Source organism: Plecotus auritus (genome assembly GCF_963455305.1).
Source record: "Plecotus auritus genome assembly, chromosome: 7".
In the NCBI taxonomy this organism is placed as follows: Eukaryota; Metazoa; Chordata; class Mammalia; order Chiroptera; family Vespertilionidae; genus Plecotus; species Plecotus auritus.
The window spans coordinates 15,933,539-15,952,213 of NC_137774.1; the positions used below are offsets into that span (position 1 = coordinate 15,933,539).

The 18,675-nt window shown below is 49.4% G+C and overlaps 1 pseudogene across 1 annotated transcript; it reads right to left on the minus strand.

Moving 5' to 3' along the window:
- Window positions 1–2,981: 2,981 nt before the first annotated feature.
- Window positions 2,982–3,579, minus strand: LOC308254940 (geminin-like; annotated as a pseudogene). Its single transcript has one exon. The product of its transcript is annotated as a geminin-like (transcript).
- Window positions 3,580–18,675: the final 15,096 nt, after the last annotated feature.

The window sequence follows — 18,675 nt, forward strand, 5'->3', positions numbered from 1 at the left end:
AGATGTCAGATGCTGCCAGGCACTGGGTGAATCAGACATGCCCTTGGCCCCAAGACCCTTATAACCTAGTAGAGTCAGACAGACAGAAAAATAACTGCCATATGAAGTGACATGTGCTCTTTAGAGATAAAGAAATATGGGAATTAGAGAAGACAGTTATTTAGGTGATGAAGGGAAGGTTTTGCAGAGCGGGATCGTGAATTCCTTACAGATAGAATCGTGTCGTACAGATGGACTAGCATTTTTCGGACAGCGTTCTTGTCTTAGTTTGTTCGGACTGCTATAACAAAACTACCACAGACTAAGTAGGTGGCTTATAAACAACAGAAATTTACATCTCACGGTTCTGGAGGCTGGGAAGTGCAAGATCAGGATGTCAGCAGATTTGGTGTCTGGTGAGGACCCACTTACTGGTTCATAAATGCCTGTCTTTTACCAAGTCCTTTATGGCAGAAGGGGCAAGGGAGCTCTTTGGGGCCTATTTAAAAGGATACTAATCCCATCCTGAGGGCAGTGCCCTTATGACCTTATCCCCTCCCAAAGGCCCCACCTAAACACCATCAACTTGGGGATTGGGGTTTCAACATGAATTCTGGAGAGACACAAATATTTGGCCCATAGCAGACCTGCATGTGCTAAGGCCGAGCGTGAAGGAAGGCAACATGATTAGAAACGAGGAGAGGCATGGATGGCCGGGCAACACACGCAAGAGAAGCAGTGGTGGGAGAAGGAGGGGTAAGATAAACTTGGCATAGACCGAGAAAAGCCCTGTGTGCTGAGATAAAAACTTAGATTTTATTTCGTTGGCAATGGGAAGCCAAAATGGCATTTTCTGTCTGTTTTTAGAAAGAGAACGCTGGCAGGAATGGAGAGGAGGGATCAAAGCTGGAAGTACCTGGAAACAGAAAAGTCAGTCGGGGTATTTTGCAATGATCCAAGGGCGAAATGGTAAAGACCTGACCAAGACTGTGCGGTGAGGATGGAATCAGGAATGGAGTTAAAGAGATTTCTGGTAAGAAGCTATACAACTTGCGGACTAGGTGTCTGGGACCCAGGGACCCAAAATACCTCTGCTATTTAAGCCAGCACTTCCTACAAAGGCTGGCATGAGGGATGGGCAGACAAGTACCCCAAAGCCCATCTAGCACAATAACCCTGTACTTCTCTCTAACCAGCTGATATGGTCTGAATTGGAGGGATGACTGGGGTGGGGAACGATGAGGTCTCCAACCACCATTCAAGGGTTTTTAAGGCAGCGACCACCTACTCGTATGAGGGACGGCTGAGGTTATCCCATACAGACCAGGAAGTGGATCTGCAGTAGATCATTATGAGGGGAAGGGGGTGAACGCCCGTGCTCCCCACATACATCATGTCTCCTCCACCCAGAGATGAGAGGAGTTGCCCCCTTAAGGCACTGGTGTCGTAGGGTCAGGGGACCCCTGTGCCCAGTGCTCTCCTGCCTGCTGACTTGGTGCTGGCCTTCTGCAGGCCTCTTCCTTCGAACAGTGAGAGGCCTTGGGAGATCTGGGGTGGAAGCCTGAGGGTGTGTCATGAACCTCTGACCTCAGGCCCACCCAGCAGGGTGTACTGTCCCCAGCAGGGTGTGAAGGTCACTTAGGCTTCTATCCATCCTAGCCTCCTCCTCCTCCCTCTCCTCCCACGTCCACCCAGCCCATAACCAAAACAGACAGCCTAAGAGGGCTCTCTTAGAAGTCACTGGCTATCCTTTCCAAAATGGGAAGAATTCCAAAGCCAAATTCCAAATACCTTACCTCCCACAGTCTCCCGCAGCCCCACCCGCTTGTCCACCTCTCCCAGCACAAGGAGCTAGAAACCTGAAGCGCAGAAAATGACATCAGCGGACATTGATCAGAGACCTGCACCCCAGGAGGGGAGCTGTTCAAGGGAGGGGGCCAAAGAGCAGGGACCTTAACTGACCCAGCGCTCCGCCTGCATTCCGGCTTCTTTCTCCCTGGCCCTGGAGCCTCCAAAGCCTTCGCTGCACAGGAAGATCGTGTCTTCCCTAAAGCAGGCAGAATGTTCACCTCTGCTATTAACAGAACATCCGGTAACATCTTAATTGAAAATTAACTCTAATGACTCCACCAGCTGACCAGGAATACAAGCAAAACCAAGACCAATGGTGATGCTGCAAATAGATATCCACATGGACAGATGGCGTGAGGGAGCGGGACAAAGGCCGAGGACAAATAACCAGGGAACCCAGGAAACTCTCCTGCGCGCAGCTCAAGCATCATGTCTCTGCCTCTCAAGAGACTCCCTTAACACGCTCACATCTATCCTTTCCCCCCCGCCCGTCTACTGTCCCCGCCCTATATGGGCCCAGTGATCACTATTCTTTGTTCAGATCAGACCTGCTGTCAGCAGGGTTTGTGTGTGTTTTCAACAGGAAGCCGAAGTTTACTTAGCATATACACAGGTCGTGTCTGACATTTGAGAAAAATGCTATTTGCATAAAACACCGTAGATTAAAAACACATAGAATTTGCCCTGGCCAGTGTTGCTTACTAGTTAGAGCTTTGGCCCGTGCACCAAAGGGTCTCAGGTCGATTCCTGGGCAACAGCATGGACCTGGGTTATGGGGTTCATTCCCCACCCTCGGTAGGAGCATATTCAGGAAGCAACTAGTCACTATCTCGCTCACATTGATGTCTCTCTCTCTCTCTTTTTCTCTCTTTCAAGTTCTAGCTCTAGCTCTCTCTCTCTCTCTCTTCCCCTCCCTTCCTTCCTCCTTCCCTTCTACTCTCTGAAAATCAATGGAAAAGATATCCTTGGGTGAGGATTAACAACAACAAAAATACATAGAATTTGTATTTTAATACAATAATAGGGTCCCAGGATTCAAACAAGGAAGTTTGATTTCAAGTCTGCATTACAGAGTTCCTTGCTCAGCTACAAAGAACTATAGTGGAGGTAAACTTTGCTCATATATTTCTCAAGTCAAATATTCATGAATCTCACATACAGGGCTTTGCATCTGTAGAAGAAGGTAAATTTCTTCAGCACGTGGACCAATTTCTGAGTCTTCCATTTCAGATTCCTCACCAGTTTCCTCTTCCGAACCAAATGTCTAACTATCCGGTGGTTCAAAGTTACCCAGGTTCTCCTTCAGTCTCTCTGTGACCTACCATGTACTGTATGGGTTCTGCCAATTCTTTATGCTCCTTTTTCAGGCCGACAGTTTCACTGTCCTTTCAATCTCTTTATGAAGTTTCACCTTTTCCTTAAGTGCTTCATAGACCGCCTTCCTCCGTTTCTCTGCCACTTCTTTCCAAGATTGAGAGGATGGATTTTCTGTAACCATAAGACCAAATGCTTCTTGGGCAACTCCTCCGAGATCTTTATTTTCACTAAGTTCTGGGACAATAATAACTCCAGAGCTGGAAGTCGGAGATGTTAACGAGTCATTCCAATGTCTCCTTTTGGACAAGCCCTTAACCAACTCATTTTCTCCTCCCACAAGAGACCAGCTGTGGAAGGCTGGATCCTCTTCCGAGTTCTTCTTGGGACAGGACTATGCACATGCCTTTGGGTCCCTTTTTGTTTCTGCTTCATACCGGGACTCACTGTGCATGGCAAGGCCGTGGAGTCATGGGAGGGCCGATTCCAGTGGGAGGGAGTGAAGTGGCTGATCTGGCCGCCCTATGCACCCCCACCTCCATCCCACCCCACCGTACACCTCCTGCCACCACTCTCACTCGCTGGAGGAAACCTGGCTCAAGACCCCCAGCCCACCTGCTGAGGTCCTCACCTCCCCAGTCAGCAGATTTATATACAGATACATTTTTTTAAATTGATTTCAGAGAGGAAGGGAGCGGGAGAGGGAGATAGAAACATCAATGATGAGAGAGAATCAATGATCAGCTGCCTCCTGCATGCCCCCTACTGGGGATCGAGCCCGCAACCCGGGCAGGTGCCCTTGACTGGAATCGAACCCTGGACCCTTCAATCTGCAGGCCAACACGCTATCCACTGAGCAACACCAGCCAGACTCAGTCAGCAGATTTTAATGTTGTGACTCCAGAGGGTGACCCGAGACTGCCCTTTGCTCCGCACAGGCACCAGCAGGGTGCAGAAGAGCCTGCGCAGCCACCGGAAGCAAACATGGTGACGTTCCTTTACCGGACTACCTGGCAGCAAGAACCTTTGTTCTCACATAAAATCGACCCGGATAGATCATGAGGGAGAACATGCCACGTGCGCACATGTTGAAATAAAACATCATTCTTCAAATCATGTGGGCCAATACAACGGGGTACCCAGGATCAGATCCTGGGACAGAAAAAGGACATGAATGGAAAAACTGGTGGCATACAAATAGACTGGAGGTTAGTTATCAGTACGGCACAATGTTAATTCCGCAGTTTTGACTAAATTACGTTGGTTATACAAGACGTAAACACGAAAGAAAACGGGGTGAAGGGTATACAGGAACTTTTACTATCCTTGCAACTTTTCTATAAATATAAAATTATTCCACAATAAAAGTTTATTTTTAAATAGTCATGTGGTTACTCTGGTTTTTCTCCCCCCACCACCACCACTCCCAGCAGCACAAGTTCACACCGCCCCACCAGAGTCCCTTGAATGGCAACCGCTGAGAACCCCACAAGGATGGGCTGGGACCCGCGGCAGGATGTGTGGTCATGAGCAGGTCTGAGCCAGCTCCAACACCAGGGAATCAGTCTGCAGAAGCACAGACAGACCAGAGCCCTGGAATTCCAGACCATTCCAGATCTCCAGGTCATTTGTTCATTTCCTAAGTGTTTATCACAGCATGTGCCAAGCATCGAGCGAGGCTGCTGTTGAGAACAGGAATGTGGAGGAAGAGGACTGTGGATACAAAGATGAGTTAGACCCAGAGAAACACACAGTCGCCTCCCTTAAGGAAGCAGTGAGGGGAACAGACATGCTCCCCACACAGTGACAATACCCAGCAGCGACTGGAAGGCAGGGGTAGGCACAAAGCCTGCTGGGGTGATCAGGGAAGGCTTCACAGAGGCAGCAATATAAGCTCCTGCAACTGTAGCCCAGGTGCTCCCCGTGGCCCAAAGACAGCCACGCCCGATCCTCCGACTCAGGCAGCTGGAAAGAGGAGCCAAGACGTAGGGTGTTGCTCTCTGCAAATATCAAGTGCTGTAATCATCATAAAATCATCATCATCATCACCACCACCACCATCAGACTCTCATGGCCCGGTGGGAGGTCCAGGCCCTGAAGAGGGCCCCCAGTGAGGAGCGAACAGGCAAGGAGGAGGCCATTCCTACAGCGAGCGGGGCCACTTTGGGACGCAGGGGCATGTTGACACAGCTGGGAAGAAAGTCTTCCTCTGCCTCATTAATCACCTCTGCACAGGAGCTCTGAGGGAGGGGCACCCCGGGCACTGGGCCGGTTCTCACAGGGGCTGGGGTGGGGGGTGTGGGGGAGGGGGCCTGGCCTCCAGCCCAGAACCAGGGGAAGGTTTGAAGAGGCCAGGATGGCATGGAGCGAGGCTGCCAGGCCCCAGGGACCCCCAGGCCAGGGGATTTCCCAGCCAGGATGTTTGTCTGAAGAGCAGCAATCTTCCTGCCTGGAGGTTAAAGCCACTTCCAGCCTTCGGCTGGTAACCCCCCAACAGGCAGGTCCCAGGAGAGGCTTTTTTTTCTTCTCATTTGGCCAAACCAATGTCAGCTGCTTGCCATGCGGTTCCTGACCCTGCCCGGGGTGTGTGTGTGTGTGTGTGTGTGTGTGTGTGTGTGTGTGATCCGAAGGCATCAAGGATCACCAGCCTTTGCTGAGAACAGAGAAGATCCATTCGGACAAGAGGACTGCTCTGAACGCAAAAAGGGAGAAGATGGGGAACCAGCAGATGTGTTTCTTCATCCCTTGTTTATTATTCATTCCACAAACACTTTCGAGCACCTACTCTGTGCCTGGCCCTGATCTGGGTGCCCGGGAGACAGCAAAGAGCAGAGAGAGGAGGTCCTGCTTTTCTGCAGCTTGCCTTCTAAAGGGAGGAGCAGAGAACAGAAAGCAGGGCGCTCCCCGGAGTGGTCAGGAAGGCCAACGCCCTGAGCTCAGACCCAGGGTCCAGAAGAGCTCTCCCTGGGTCTCCTCTTCCTCTTTCCCGGCCCTCACAGAGGCCCCTCCCCCATCTGAACCTGGAGGCCTGAGGCTGGACCAGAAGCTGGAGGACATGAGACCTGAGCTATCTGGACTCCCCTGTAGCCTCCGCCTGCTCAGAGGGGAAATAAGGCCGTTTAACGCCCTCCAGGTTAATCCGAAACCCTCTAGACTAGCAGGTGGCCCAAGTGGACCAAGGTCTGGGCCCTCTTTACCACCTTGGGGAGCCAAAGGTTGTGTACCCTCTGCCTCTCTTTCTCTCACTCCTTTCTCTTCCCTCAGACATCTTTTCATTCTTTCTCCTCCTTTCTTCCTTCTCCTCTCCTCACTCCTCATCCCCTCTTCTCTCCCCCTCCCGCCTCCCCTTCTTCCTGTCTCACATTTTCCTGCCCAGGAATCTAGACCCCAGACAGTACCTAGGAAGTCTGCGGGCTTGCCTAATAGAACCATAATAGTCCTCGGGGAGGCGTGATAATGACATCCTCCTTAAATAAAAGGACTTAATGGAGATTTCCCAAATTTGAAAACCACATTTCCACTAGCAACCTATTCAGCAAGTGCCTGTTCTGGAAAGGAGCTGGTGGGAAGCTGCAGGGGGAGGGGGCGGGGGGGGGAGGAGAGAAAGAGTGTGCAAAGAGCATTCTGCTCAGGGATTTCAGTGGCAGGACAAAGTGCCTGGTCTGAGGACACAAGTCCTAAAAGGTGGGCTATCTCAATCCTTCCCACCCCACCCGGCCAGCCCAGAAAGAGCGGAAGCTCAGAATCTGGAAGTCCTGCATGACCACGCGTGAGTGACTTCCCTCTTCAAGCCTCTCCCAATATCACCCAGTGAGGGTCGGGCCATTACCTCGTTCCTAACGTGAAGCAGAAGCCAAAACAACTACAGGCCAGAGTCTTAAACAAACACAGCTAAACTGGGTCCTTCTAAACCAGAGCCAGTCCACCCATTCACCCTGGATTTAAGAAAACACCAGACTGTTGCAGGGAGGAAAGGGGAGAAATGGCTTTCTCATCGCCTCTCTCACTAGGATACACATTAATATTAAGTGAGGTGCGGAATATGTAGTTAAGATCTTGGGAGATCTGGGATCCCTAAATGTACTTCAGGTAATCATGTAAACCTTTTGGGGGCTCCTGAAAACAGCCAAGGACTCTCAAGCCCACCTAATTTTCCCATCCCCAACCCTGAGCGGAAGAATAACAGGAAAGAGCCGGATGAGAAAGGTATGTTGAATGAACCTGGTCAGGAGTCCTAGATGGACTATGAACCCAGCCCTGCCACTGAGTTGCTCTGAGATCTTGGGGAAAACTCTTCTTCTCTCTGGGCCTCCATTTCCTGAGGTATAGAATCATGGCATTAGGTAATCTCTAAGAGCATTCCCCTTCTAAAAATAATTTAAATTGGAAGTAAAATTCTTCTGACTTGGGGCCTCTCTGCAGCGCATGGGAGGTGGTGTGTTTGCCAACACCGCCACCTTGTGGCAGAAATACACAACTCCCGGCTGAGGCCTGGAGTTACCGCCCTTGTGGTCAAAGCCGCCAAGGTGAGAAGGGTCCTTTCAACCCACCCATCGCACCTTCATCCCACATGGGAGACCATTCTTGGCATTCTTACCAGCAATGGCTCTGTTTTGAAAAACCCTTTCCTTCACTTTGTATCATAGGACACTCTTCGTTGCAAATATGATCCTGTCTTGGAAGAGGAAAGAAACTGCCATTTCCAAGCTCCTACTATGTGCCAGTTACTGTAGTAAATAGTTACACACACATTGTCTTGCTTGATCCTGAAAACAACACTGTGAGGAAGATATAGTTGGCCTTTGTTTTACAGAAAAAAAGTAAGTCTGGGGCTCAGAGAGGTGATGTGAATTACCCAAAGTCATACAGCTAGGAAGAGATTTCCCCAAAACTCAGAGAAAGCTCAATGGACTCCAAAACTCCTTTCAACGTTAACACTTTCCTAAACTCAGGCCACCACCTCAGGAATGAGTAGCTGATTTTTCTCAGCTATTCCAGGCCCCGTTTTCACAGGCCTCTTAAGTTGGCACGGGGGTGGCGGGAGGTTACTGAGTTGAAGAAGAAGGGAAAGAGGTCTCTGGGGAACAGTTCTGCCCTGCTCCTGGAATGGGAGCAGATGGACCCTCACCCAAGGCTAGGGGTTCACCAGGCAAACTTGGGGCACATCAGAATTTTTCAGAATGTTCCCTGAAATTCCGAAGAGAAATCTCCAGATCCTAAAGAGGTTTTTGGTTATGAACCCATAATTCAGAGAAACCAGGAACTTGTCGTGTGTCTGTGCATGTTTGTCATTTATTCTGTCACCACTAGTGGGAACTGCCCCCTCCCAGAGGTCATGCCCAACCTGAGGTGGCAAAGGAAGACAGAGACCCACCCGGTCCTCAGACACTCAGGAAAAGCGACTCTTCCTGTACCTTCCTTTGCCTCGGGAACAGGACAAGCCCAGCTCTATATTTCCATAGAGTTGCTGATCAGTTCGCCCCTCAAACACATTAGAACATCTCTGACCCCCCGAAAATGTAGCCACCTCCACCCCAGAATGACTGACACTCCGCAGCCATGTGGGCATCAGCAGGAGAGACTGCAAGATATTGTCTGTAATTGTCTCATCCAGGAATCTCATCTTATTCTTGTGGGCTTGTAGACTCCTGGAGCATAAACACCCAGTCATGGACCCTGGCAATGTCCCAAATAACCAAGACATGCCAATATGTCCGCTGATTCTGGGTGGCATAAATACTATGGCTTCCTGACTCTACCCCTCCCCCCAAAAAAGACTATGACACTCAAAGGTTAAACAATAGCAATAATAATAACATATAAAAGATACATGCAATCACTGGACGTGGAGTTAACCAGCAAAGGCAAGCGAGAGGAGGCAGAGCACAGCCACGGTCTCTCCCTGCAGTCCTCTGCCCCAGGCCAGTTTATGTCTAGCTCACCCCAGTTCTACAGAAACACGCCCCCTTTAAACTTTAACACTTTCACATTTATTCCTGATACATCAGCACATCCAAATGTCCAGGGAGGTGCCATCTCTAAGGGCAGCACCCCAGACAGAGCCTCTGGCCTGCTGACCATCCAGCAGGGAACACCCCTCCCCCTCCCCCACAGGACCAGGCTTGAAGGGGGAAGCAGCACAGAGCTCAGCAAAACATGGGCTCCTGGGTACTGGGTGGGGAGACCTGGGCCAAGCAACACCACAGGAGCTGCAGCCTCTGCTGCCCTCTGAGTTGGGGCTGAGGCAACTCCAGCCTTGAGAGGGTTAAAAGCCCACTCTCACTCCATGGCTCCGTTCCAAAGGGTCTCCGTTAACACCAGAGGTCTCCTGATATCTCACTCACTTTAATAGATTTTTCCCATTGACGTCTCAGTTTATTGACTATCATTTCCTTTTCTACAGGGGAGCTATTTTCTGGGTCACTGATCCAACCAACTTAAAAGGGGCTGCATTGATTAGGTTTTATGGGTGGTGACTTGCACAGAGATGAGCTGACTTGCTCCTACCTGCTAACAGCTCCTTTGTTTCCCCCCTCCCAGCCCCCACCCGTTCTGTTGACTTATGGGAGGGACAAAGTTGGAGCACTTTGGTGGTGGGCCTGATGGAGTGGTGGGGAACTTCCGGCTGCATTGCCCGCAGCCTTGGGGTAAAGACCATTAAAACACACGCACAGAGGAATTCATGTTAGCAGAATTTAGGTAAAAATAGATGCTAATCCAGAAGGTCACCCGTTCATTTTGTGAGCATTTACTAAGCACCTACTGTGTGGGACAATCATAAACAACGCCTTAGTAACATTTACAGCTTGCAAAATTCTTTTGAATTTATTATCTTGATGTTCACAACTCTGAGCCATAAGTTGGATGATTATCATCCCTACTTCAAGGAGAAAGGGCTGGAGACAAACAGGACCTGCCCTAAATCATACAGTTAGCTAGTGGCAAACTCAAAATTGTAACTGTTGGTTGTCTGACTCCAGAGTCTCCATCGTCTGTGGAGAGCCCAAGGGCCTACCAAGAGGTATAAGACAAAGTTAATATTTAATATGAAGTATATGATTATTTATGCATGTGCAGTGCATGTGCCACTAACAGACAAAGAGGGGAGCAGAGAAGGAGCAGAACTGGAAAGGCTTCAGGAACCATCTAATTCAATACCTCCCCCCCATCTTACAGGTGAGAACATGTAAGTCCCAGGGATGTCAAATAACATGCCCTATTCATACAATGAATTATTTCATTCTCTCGTTTATTCATTCATTCATTTTTTGGTGCCAGGTGCTTGTACGTGTTCTCAGTAAAGCAAGCATCTTTGAGTGCAGAGGAATGCTAGCCGTTTGCCTGTGGAGATAGGCATGTAGAGATAGCATCTGTGCAGGCAGCCTGTGATCCTTCTCTATTCCGGGTCACTGATCTAACCCTTTTGCCCACAGGCCTTCCCACCCCAGCCTGTGATCACAGACAGAGCAGCCCATCTCTGTCAGGACCCCCAAGCACCAAGTCCCCTGACTTGGTCTTGGTCCCATATCAGAATGCCCCTCCAGCTCCACGTTCGCCCTCATCTTGTGCTGTTTTACTCGAGAAGACCTTGTCTGAAAGAACAGCACTGCTACCCAGAGCCCTTCTGAAAGCAAAGTGCAAAACAAGCAGTGGATTCCACACAGCAGCCGCGAGTTCGGGATGAGGAGCATGTGTTTTCATGGGTGAATAGTTTCATGGTGACTTTCACACGTCAGGGGAGGCAGGGTGAGGGGCTGTGTGCACGTCTGTGCATCTGTGATTGAGGCCTGTGGAGTTCATCCTGTCTTTTCCCCTGCTGGTGGGCTCATTCGGTCATTCAGAAAGCGTTTATATGCCCAGCATCTCCTCTGTGGCCAGCACTGCACTGGGATCCGGTGATTCAGAGATGAACAAGACACATTCTCTCCCCAGGAGGAACTTGCGGCCGAATGTGGGAGAAAGGCCCATGTGCAAAGAATTACAGCTGCGTGTGGTGAGCACCCAGTCGAGATATTTGCAAGGGAGAGGAGTCGGGGAAGCGTCTCGTAAAACACAATGTCTGAGCGGAGTCAAGGACAATGAAGGGTTCACCAGCCAGGCCAAGGGTGAAGGAGGATGTTGCAGGAAGTAGAGAGAAACATGCAGGGGCATGGTGTGCTCTGGGAACTAGAAAAGTCAAGTTCAAGGGAGGGACAGAGCGGTAGGCAGGGGTGCATCGCGGGACGAGGGGAGCTCTGTGCCAGGGGGTCCAAGAAGGTGACATGGGGTGGAAAACAGGAATGTCCTTTCTCAGTTCTGGCCAACAAGATCAGCTCCTTTTCATAGGAAGGCTGGGAAGACAAACACTTATCCTCTTGGTCCAAGCGGCAAACTCCTCCCAGGGGAGAGGTTATCTATGAGCTGCAGCTGAACTCACCCTGTTTCAACCCTTCTCTCTCTCTCTCTCTCTCTCTCTCTCTCTCTCTCTCTCTCTCTCTCTCTCTCTCTCTCTCTCACCTTCAGGCTCCTATAATGCAGAATCTGTGTTTTGCTCCCTGTGAACAAGAGAATTAAATCATCTGATTTAAATAAATTAAATAAATTTCTTCTCCAAGGCAGGAAGCTTGGCACATTTCAGAGAGAATTCCTGCAAACCCTCCAGAAACAAATAGATGACCTGAGATCCACCCAATGCGTGACGGCTAAGAGGGTTGGTCAGTTACCAGAACCCATTTTCTCGGCATAAATCTGCAGCAATCAAGGGCCGTGCATTTCGAAAACACATAAAAGCCGTTCACCGAGAAGCAGCAGCGTGTGCCAGGCACTCGCACCAGAGAGATGAGTCCCCGCACCTTCGTGTGTGCCACATGCTACACCCATGTGTACATATGGGCCCCTGTGAGGTCTCATATCTCAACTTCAAAGGGAGGGAGAGCTTCTGGGCCCTGTGTAAGGTGGTGCTCATACACTCACACACACACACCAACACCTCACACTGACACAAACACAACCACACTCACTTGTTCACACACACATCTCACACATCACACATACTATATCATACATACATACGCACTCACACCCATGCATAAGTACACACACACCACATCTCACACACACTGACAAATGCAATCATACCCATGCACAGGTATACACATTCACATACACACACATAACACATATACTCACTCATACACAATCACAACCACTTGCACATACACACACCTCACACCACACATACACTCACTCACAAATATACCCATTCACACATACACAAACATCTCCCACGCTCGCTCACACACACACACATACACACACACACTCATGCACTCACAAAGACAATCACAACCACTTGCACACACACAAACATCTCACACCACACAGATAGCCATACACACACTCACAAACATAAGCACACCCACTCACACATGTTCACATAGCCACACACACACTCTCACACATACACTCACACGTGTTCTGTGCTCCAGGGAGGCAAGACCAGCACCCTCTATGTTAAGGTGGAGGATGTATATGGGCCAGTGAACTTGGGGTCTCGTGTGCACAGCTTTTTCAGTCTTGTTCTCCGCTGCCCAGCAGAGCACCAGGCTTGGGTGATCCTCTAGCCAGGGGACAGCAGTCTATGGTCCTCAGACCAACCCATTCTCTCCCGCTCCCCACGCCCGGGTGTGTATACCCTGCGAGCAGTGCCCTCCTGTTCCTGCAACTAGACTCACCGAGAGCTCATTGTTTCGCCCAAGCGCCCTTGCAGCTCGTTTATGCCCTGTTTATTGAAGCGGAACATCTGCACAGGAACGTGCCCAGATGTAAGTGCAGGTTCGATACCTTTTCACAAAGGTCGTTCTCAGACCAAGAGGCAGAACATTTCCTGAACCCCAGAGGCCCCCACGTGCCTCCTTCCTGGGATAACCACTCCCCTGGCCTCTAACTGCATCGATTAGCTTTGCCTGGTTTTGAACTTCATATAAATGCAATCAGAAGTCCACTTTGACGCCTCATAGCAACACCCACATCCAGAACTTCATACCACTGACGTGCAAGACAAGAGGAGGCTAGGAAACACGAGCAGAGCAGCGGGATGAGGGAGGGCTTTGGAGCGTGAAAGTGTGCCCTACAGATGCAAGGGGTTCTCTGATGCATCAGGCCCAACTAGCCGCCCAGAGTGAAGCCAGGCTTCTTGCTGCAAGATGTGAGCCCAGAAAAGGCGGATGTGAGATACAACCTGACTCTTCTCATTGGGGGCATTTTTCAAAGTGGGTTGAAACCACCACTCTGCACACAGATTCAGGAGATCTGGGTCAGAGTCTCAGCTCTGCCACTAACCCCCTGGAGGCCCTGGGTAAGCAGCCATTGTGCCTCCCTGAACCTCTGCCTTCTCACCTGTACAATGGGCGAGAGAGTAAAAATATTTTACACTTTCTTGAGCACTTACTATGAGCTGAGCACTGCTCCAGCTCACTTGATCCTCTAGCCAGGGGTCAGCAGTCTATGGTCCTCAGACCAATCCATTCTCTCCCCCGTCAACCCCCGGTTGTGTATACCCTGCAAGCTAAGTCACTCATATTTTTTAATGGTTTGGTGGGGAAATAATGCTTTGTGACAGTGAAGATATTCAAATTTCAGTGTTCAGAAATAAAGTTTTATTGGAACACAGCCATGCACATTCATTTACATCATGACTGTTTCCAGAGTAGTTGTGACAAAGACCTTCTGGGCCGCAAAGCTGAAAATATTCATGAACTGACTCTTTATGTTAAAAGTTTGCTGACTCCACTCTAAACCACCCTTAGTGTGGGCACTCTCTTTATCATCCCCATGTAACAGGTAAGGAAGCCGAGATCCAGAGAGGTTAAGAAAACTGCCAGGGGGACCCAGCAGGAGTGGGAGGGACAGAGCGGTAGGCAGGGGTGCATCACGGGACAAGGTGGAATTGTGTTTCACCTAGGAGTGAAATTGCTGGGCGAAGTGTAGGTGGCAGCTCCAGTCTACCCACTGCACATGAGGCTCCCTGAGAAAGTAGGCATGATGGCTTGGCAAACTGTGGAAAAAGGAAGAACCTTGAGCCCGGCCGGCGTGACTCAGTGGTTGAGCATCGACCTATGAACAAGGAGGTCATGGTTCCATTCCCGGTCTGGGCACATGCCTGGGTTGCAGGCTCGATCCCCAGTGTGGGGCATGCGGGAAGCAGCTGATCAGTGACTCTCTCGTCATTGATGTTTCTATCGATCTCTCCCTTCCTCTCTGAAATCTTCACACATATATACAGTATATGAAAGAAACTTGAGGTAGATGCCTCCTTACCTCCTGGCAGGCATCAGTGATGGAATCTACACTCACCTCTCAGATCAAAATACCCCAACACCCCCACCCAAAGCACATCCAACCCAAAGACCTCCTGATTAATTAACTAGCGATTTTCTACAAACTTCTCAGAGGCAGAGGGGTGAGTTAACCAATACTCCCCATTTATGGCCTGTTATCATAATTAGTCTTTGCAGGGCCCTGCTCTTGGTTTTCATTCATTCATTCATTCATTCATTCATCCATTCTCCTTTATCCCCATAGCCCAGGGGTGGGCAAACTTTTTGACTCGAGGGCCACAATGGGTTCTTAAACTGGACCGGAGGGCCGGAACAAAAGCATGGATGGAGTGTTTGTGTGAACTAATATAAATTCAAAGTAAACATCACTACATAAAAGGGTACGGTCTTTTTTTTTATTTATTTCAATAGTTTTATTCATTTCAAACATTTTAACAAGAAGAATGTAAACACTAATTATTATAATTTGAAACTTCAAAAAATGGAGGAATCATAGCACAATAACATACCTTATATTGAAGATGGCAAAGGCAAAATAAAATTGCCTAACAAAGGAAAGGTACAAAAGCCTTTCAAATTAAACTTAAATATAATAAAATAATTTAAAACTAAAACAAATAGAAAAGAACAAAATGTGTAAACAGTAAATTAAACATTTTCTTTAGTGCAACTTCCAAATTATGCCCGGGACGTAGATGTAGATGGCAATGTAGACTGGGTTGAAAGGTTTTTGGTCTTTAAAACATCAACTTCAGTGGGAACAGTGTTGTTGGTCTCCTTTTTAGCTAATGCTCTGATACTGTGCTCTCCAGGGGCGTGTCTCCCTACATCACCACGATAACGTGTCTACTCATTCCCAGGGTGATGTCGGGGGACGCGTCTGCGGGCATTACAAGGAGCCTCTGGAAGATTGAGAGGTTGTTCCTTGTACTGAATGGGCAGATATAAATCGCCCACTCAGAAGAAGGAGCTGTGGCCGTGTTTCCCAACGTTGCCATGTTAACACTGCTGCTGGTGAAGGAGCGGAGGGGAGAGCAAGAGAACCCTCCGCTCTTTTGGCTCCGCAGGCCAGATAGAACAGCCGAATGGGCCGGATCTGGCCCGTGGGCCGTAGTTTGCCCACGGCTGCCATAGCCTATGTCCATATGATAATGTCTTTCTGTTTGCTGAATTCTTGCAGAATGAGTGGTTATTTCATATGCATGCGGTCTTTTATTTACATAAATGGTATTGTGTCATAGCTCCTTGTTTTCTGCTTTTTTCCCCCCCTCGGCAACATTTTTCACCCTGTTGAGTGAGGTATAACACGCAGGCAGTGAACTGTGTAATCGCAGTGGTCTTAACTATAAACTCCCTTTTCTCCTCTATGTGTGTACACCTGTGTAATCACCACCCAGATCAAACCATAACACATTGCCAGCACCCAGAAAAGTTCCCTTGGGCCTCTTCCCAGTCAACAAACTATCCCTTCCCCTTCCCGCTGTCAGCGGCACTCTTCCAGCTTCTGTCACCACCCATTAGTCAGCTTGTTCTGGAACTTCTTTTAAATGAAATCGTATAGGGAGCCGTCTTTCATGTCTTGCTGCTCTCCTTCAACTTGTCTGAGGGATTCCTCCATGTGGTGTGGGTAGCAGTAGTTTGCTTTTCTTTCTTTTACTTTGACTGCTGTGAAGCGCTCAGCTTTTAAGATCTAGCCACAGTACACCTGAAACTAACACAAAATAATATTGAATGTAAACTGTAATTCAAAGAAATCTTAATTTAATAATAATAATCTGGAAAAAGTATCTAGCCACGTGGCTCTGTGTACATCCAGTCCTCTTCTTCTTGCTGCTGCTCCGTGGCATATCCACCCCATTTTACCTTCCTGCTCTCCCAGCGAGGGTCACTTAAGATGCCTTGGGGATCACCCTCATCCATGTCCCCTTGTGGAGCTGTGTGAACATTTCTCTGGGATGAATACCTAGGAGCGGAATTGCTGGGGCACAGGGTCAGGGCATCTGAAACTGACAGTTCTACCAACGCAGAAGGAACGTGGAGAAGAGCCGCTCTGTTGCTCCTTTCCTGATCCCATTCTCCCTTCCCCCTTCCCCCTCCAGGAAAGCCTTTCAGCTCCTCCTCCGCGTCCTCTTGCAGGACCCAGCTAAGCACCTCACTTCCTGAGAGTCGCTACCTCGGCGGCAGCCCGCTCCATCCTGCTGCATTATAACAAGACGATAATCAATGAACTGCTAACTCTATTGCAATAAAGGAGCGAGCCCAACCTTATATAATTCTTTTTAATTGTTTTCTCACATTACAAGGGTTTCTCTCTTTTTTTTTTTTCCTAAACTTATTCCACCATAAGTTATGTCGTTTAATTTCTCAAAGTGCTAATAATTTAATTGCTTCCTTCCTGCGCTCAAAGTGCCTGCACCGTCCTCCCTCCCCGGCGTGGAGATTATAAAACGGAGTTGGCAGGAATAGCTAAGAGGGGAGTCTTTTGGCGGCAGGATTTGATGGGAAGCAGCTTTCTCAGAAGTCGGTGTGTGGGGCTGGGAACCTGGCAGAGGACTTCAAAGGGCCGTGGGGCCCAGCCAAGCCTGCCCACTGCAGGGGGTTGTGATAATCACAGGGGAGGGAAGAAGGGAAGGGCCTGAGATTAGAGGGGCAGGATGAGGGTAGGGAACATGGAACACCCAGTGCAGTCCCTGCCTGCAAGGCTCTCGGGGAAGCTGGGGTCCCTCCGCAGCAGGAGGCATTTAGATCAGACTCTCAGGACTCAGGTGCTGACGGGCCTGGGGCAGGGTGGGGAGGTGACCTCTGATAACAAGAACTAGTGTTTACTGAACCTTTATTGACAGCCTGACTGTGCTCCCCTGTAGCATCTCATTTTATCTTCAATCCCAACTCACTGAGGCAGGTACTGTTATCACTGCTATTTTACAGATGAGGAAACTGAGGCAAAGAGAGGTTAACTTGCTCAAGTCCCCATAACTTGCTGGTGGCAGAGCAAGAGTCAGCCCCCGGAGCCGTGTTTTCATCTGCCATCTGCTGGGCTGAATCATGGCATCACGTCTTATGTGGCGAGAGGTGGGGAGGTGTAAGCCTGGAGATGGGGTCAGGGATGAGCTACTGTTGAAGATTCCAAGCTAGTGCCCTCCCTCCTCGCCTCCTGAGGTCTGATGTGTCAGGACTGCTTTAACACCTCCCACACCCATCCCACACCCCATGGCTCCCCGTTATCGGCAGGATACAATCCAAGCTCCTTAATATGTTCTCCAAAATGTCAACACTCCCCAGCCCCACCCTCAATACCCAAACTCACCACTCTGGGCTGCGTATTTCCTCTGGGGCTCCTTCGACCTGGAAACTCTTTTCCTTCCCCATGAATGAAGTCTCACTCATCCTCACAAGGGCCGGCATCAAATGCCTCCTCCCCACTTCCCCAGGTGGAGCTCCCTCTCTCAAATCCCCCAGCACAGTGGTCGGCAAACTGCGGCTCGCGAGCCACATGCGGCTCTTTGGCCCCTTGAGTGTGGCTCTTTCACAAAATACCACGGCCTGGGCGAGTCTATTTTGAAGAAGTGGCGTTAGAAGAAGTTTAAGTTTAAAAAATGTGGCTCTCAAAAGAAATTTCAATCGTTGTACTGTTGATATTTGGCTCTGCTGACTAATGAGTTTGCCGACCACTGCCCCAGCACACTCAGAGCGCACCTCTCAGAGAGGGAGACCTGCTCTAATTGAGCTCACTCAGCTGTGTGACTTTGGGAAAGTTACTCAACTTCTCTGAGCCCCACGTGTGTGTGATGTGGCATAAGTAACACGTGTAAAACATTTAGCCTGGCACATGGTAAGTGCTGAAAGATTTGCTGTTATTTTTGGCTGTCATTGACTGTGCATTCCCATCTCCTGGCCCAGAATGAAATGGAGAAAATAACTAACGAATGCATTACCTTCCCTCTTCTACCCCCACCCTAGCCCCAGTCAGAAATGCTCCTGTTTGTCCAAGTTTGAGACCCCCAGATGGAGCCCCTGTTTTCTGTTTCCATTAGCCTGGTATTTTCTCTGGAAGATGGGGCTCCAAGGGTTCCACATAACACCTGTCCCACCTGCACTGCACCCCGGGAAGCAGGCAGCAGAGGGCATCCTGAACCAGCAGCCACCAGGCATGAAGCCTTGGCCAGATGTCCTGCCTCCAGATGGGGAGAACACAGAGCTTTGTCATGAGAAG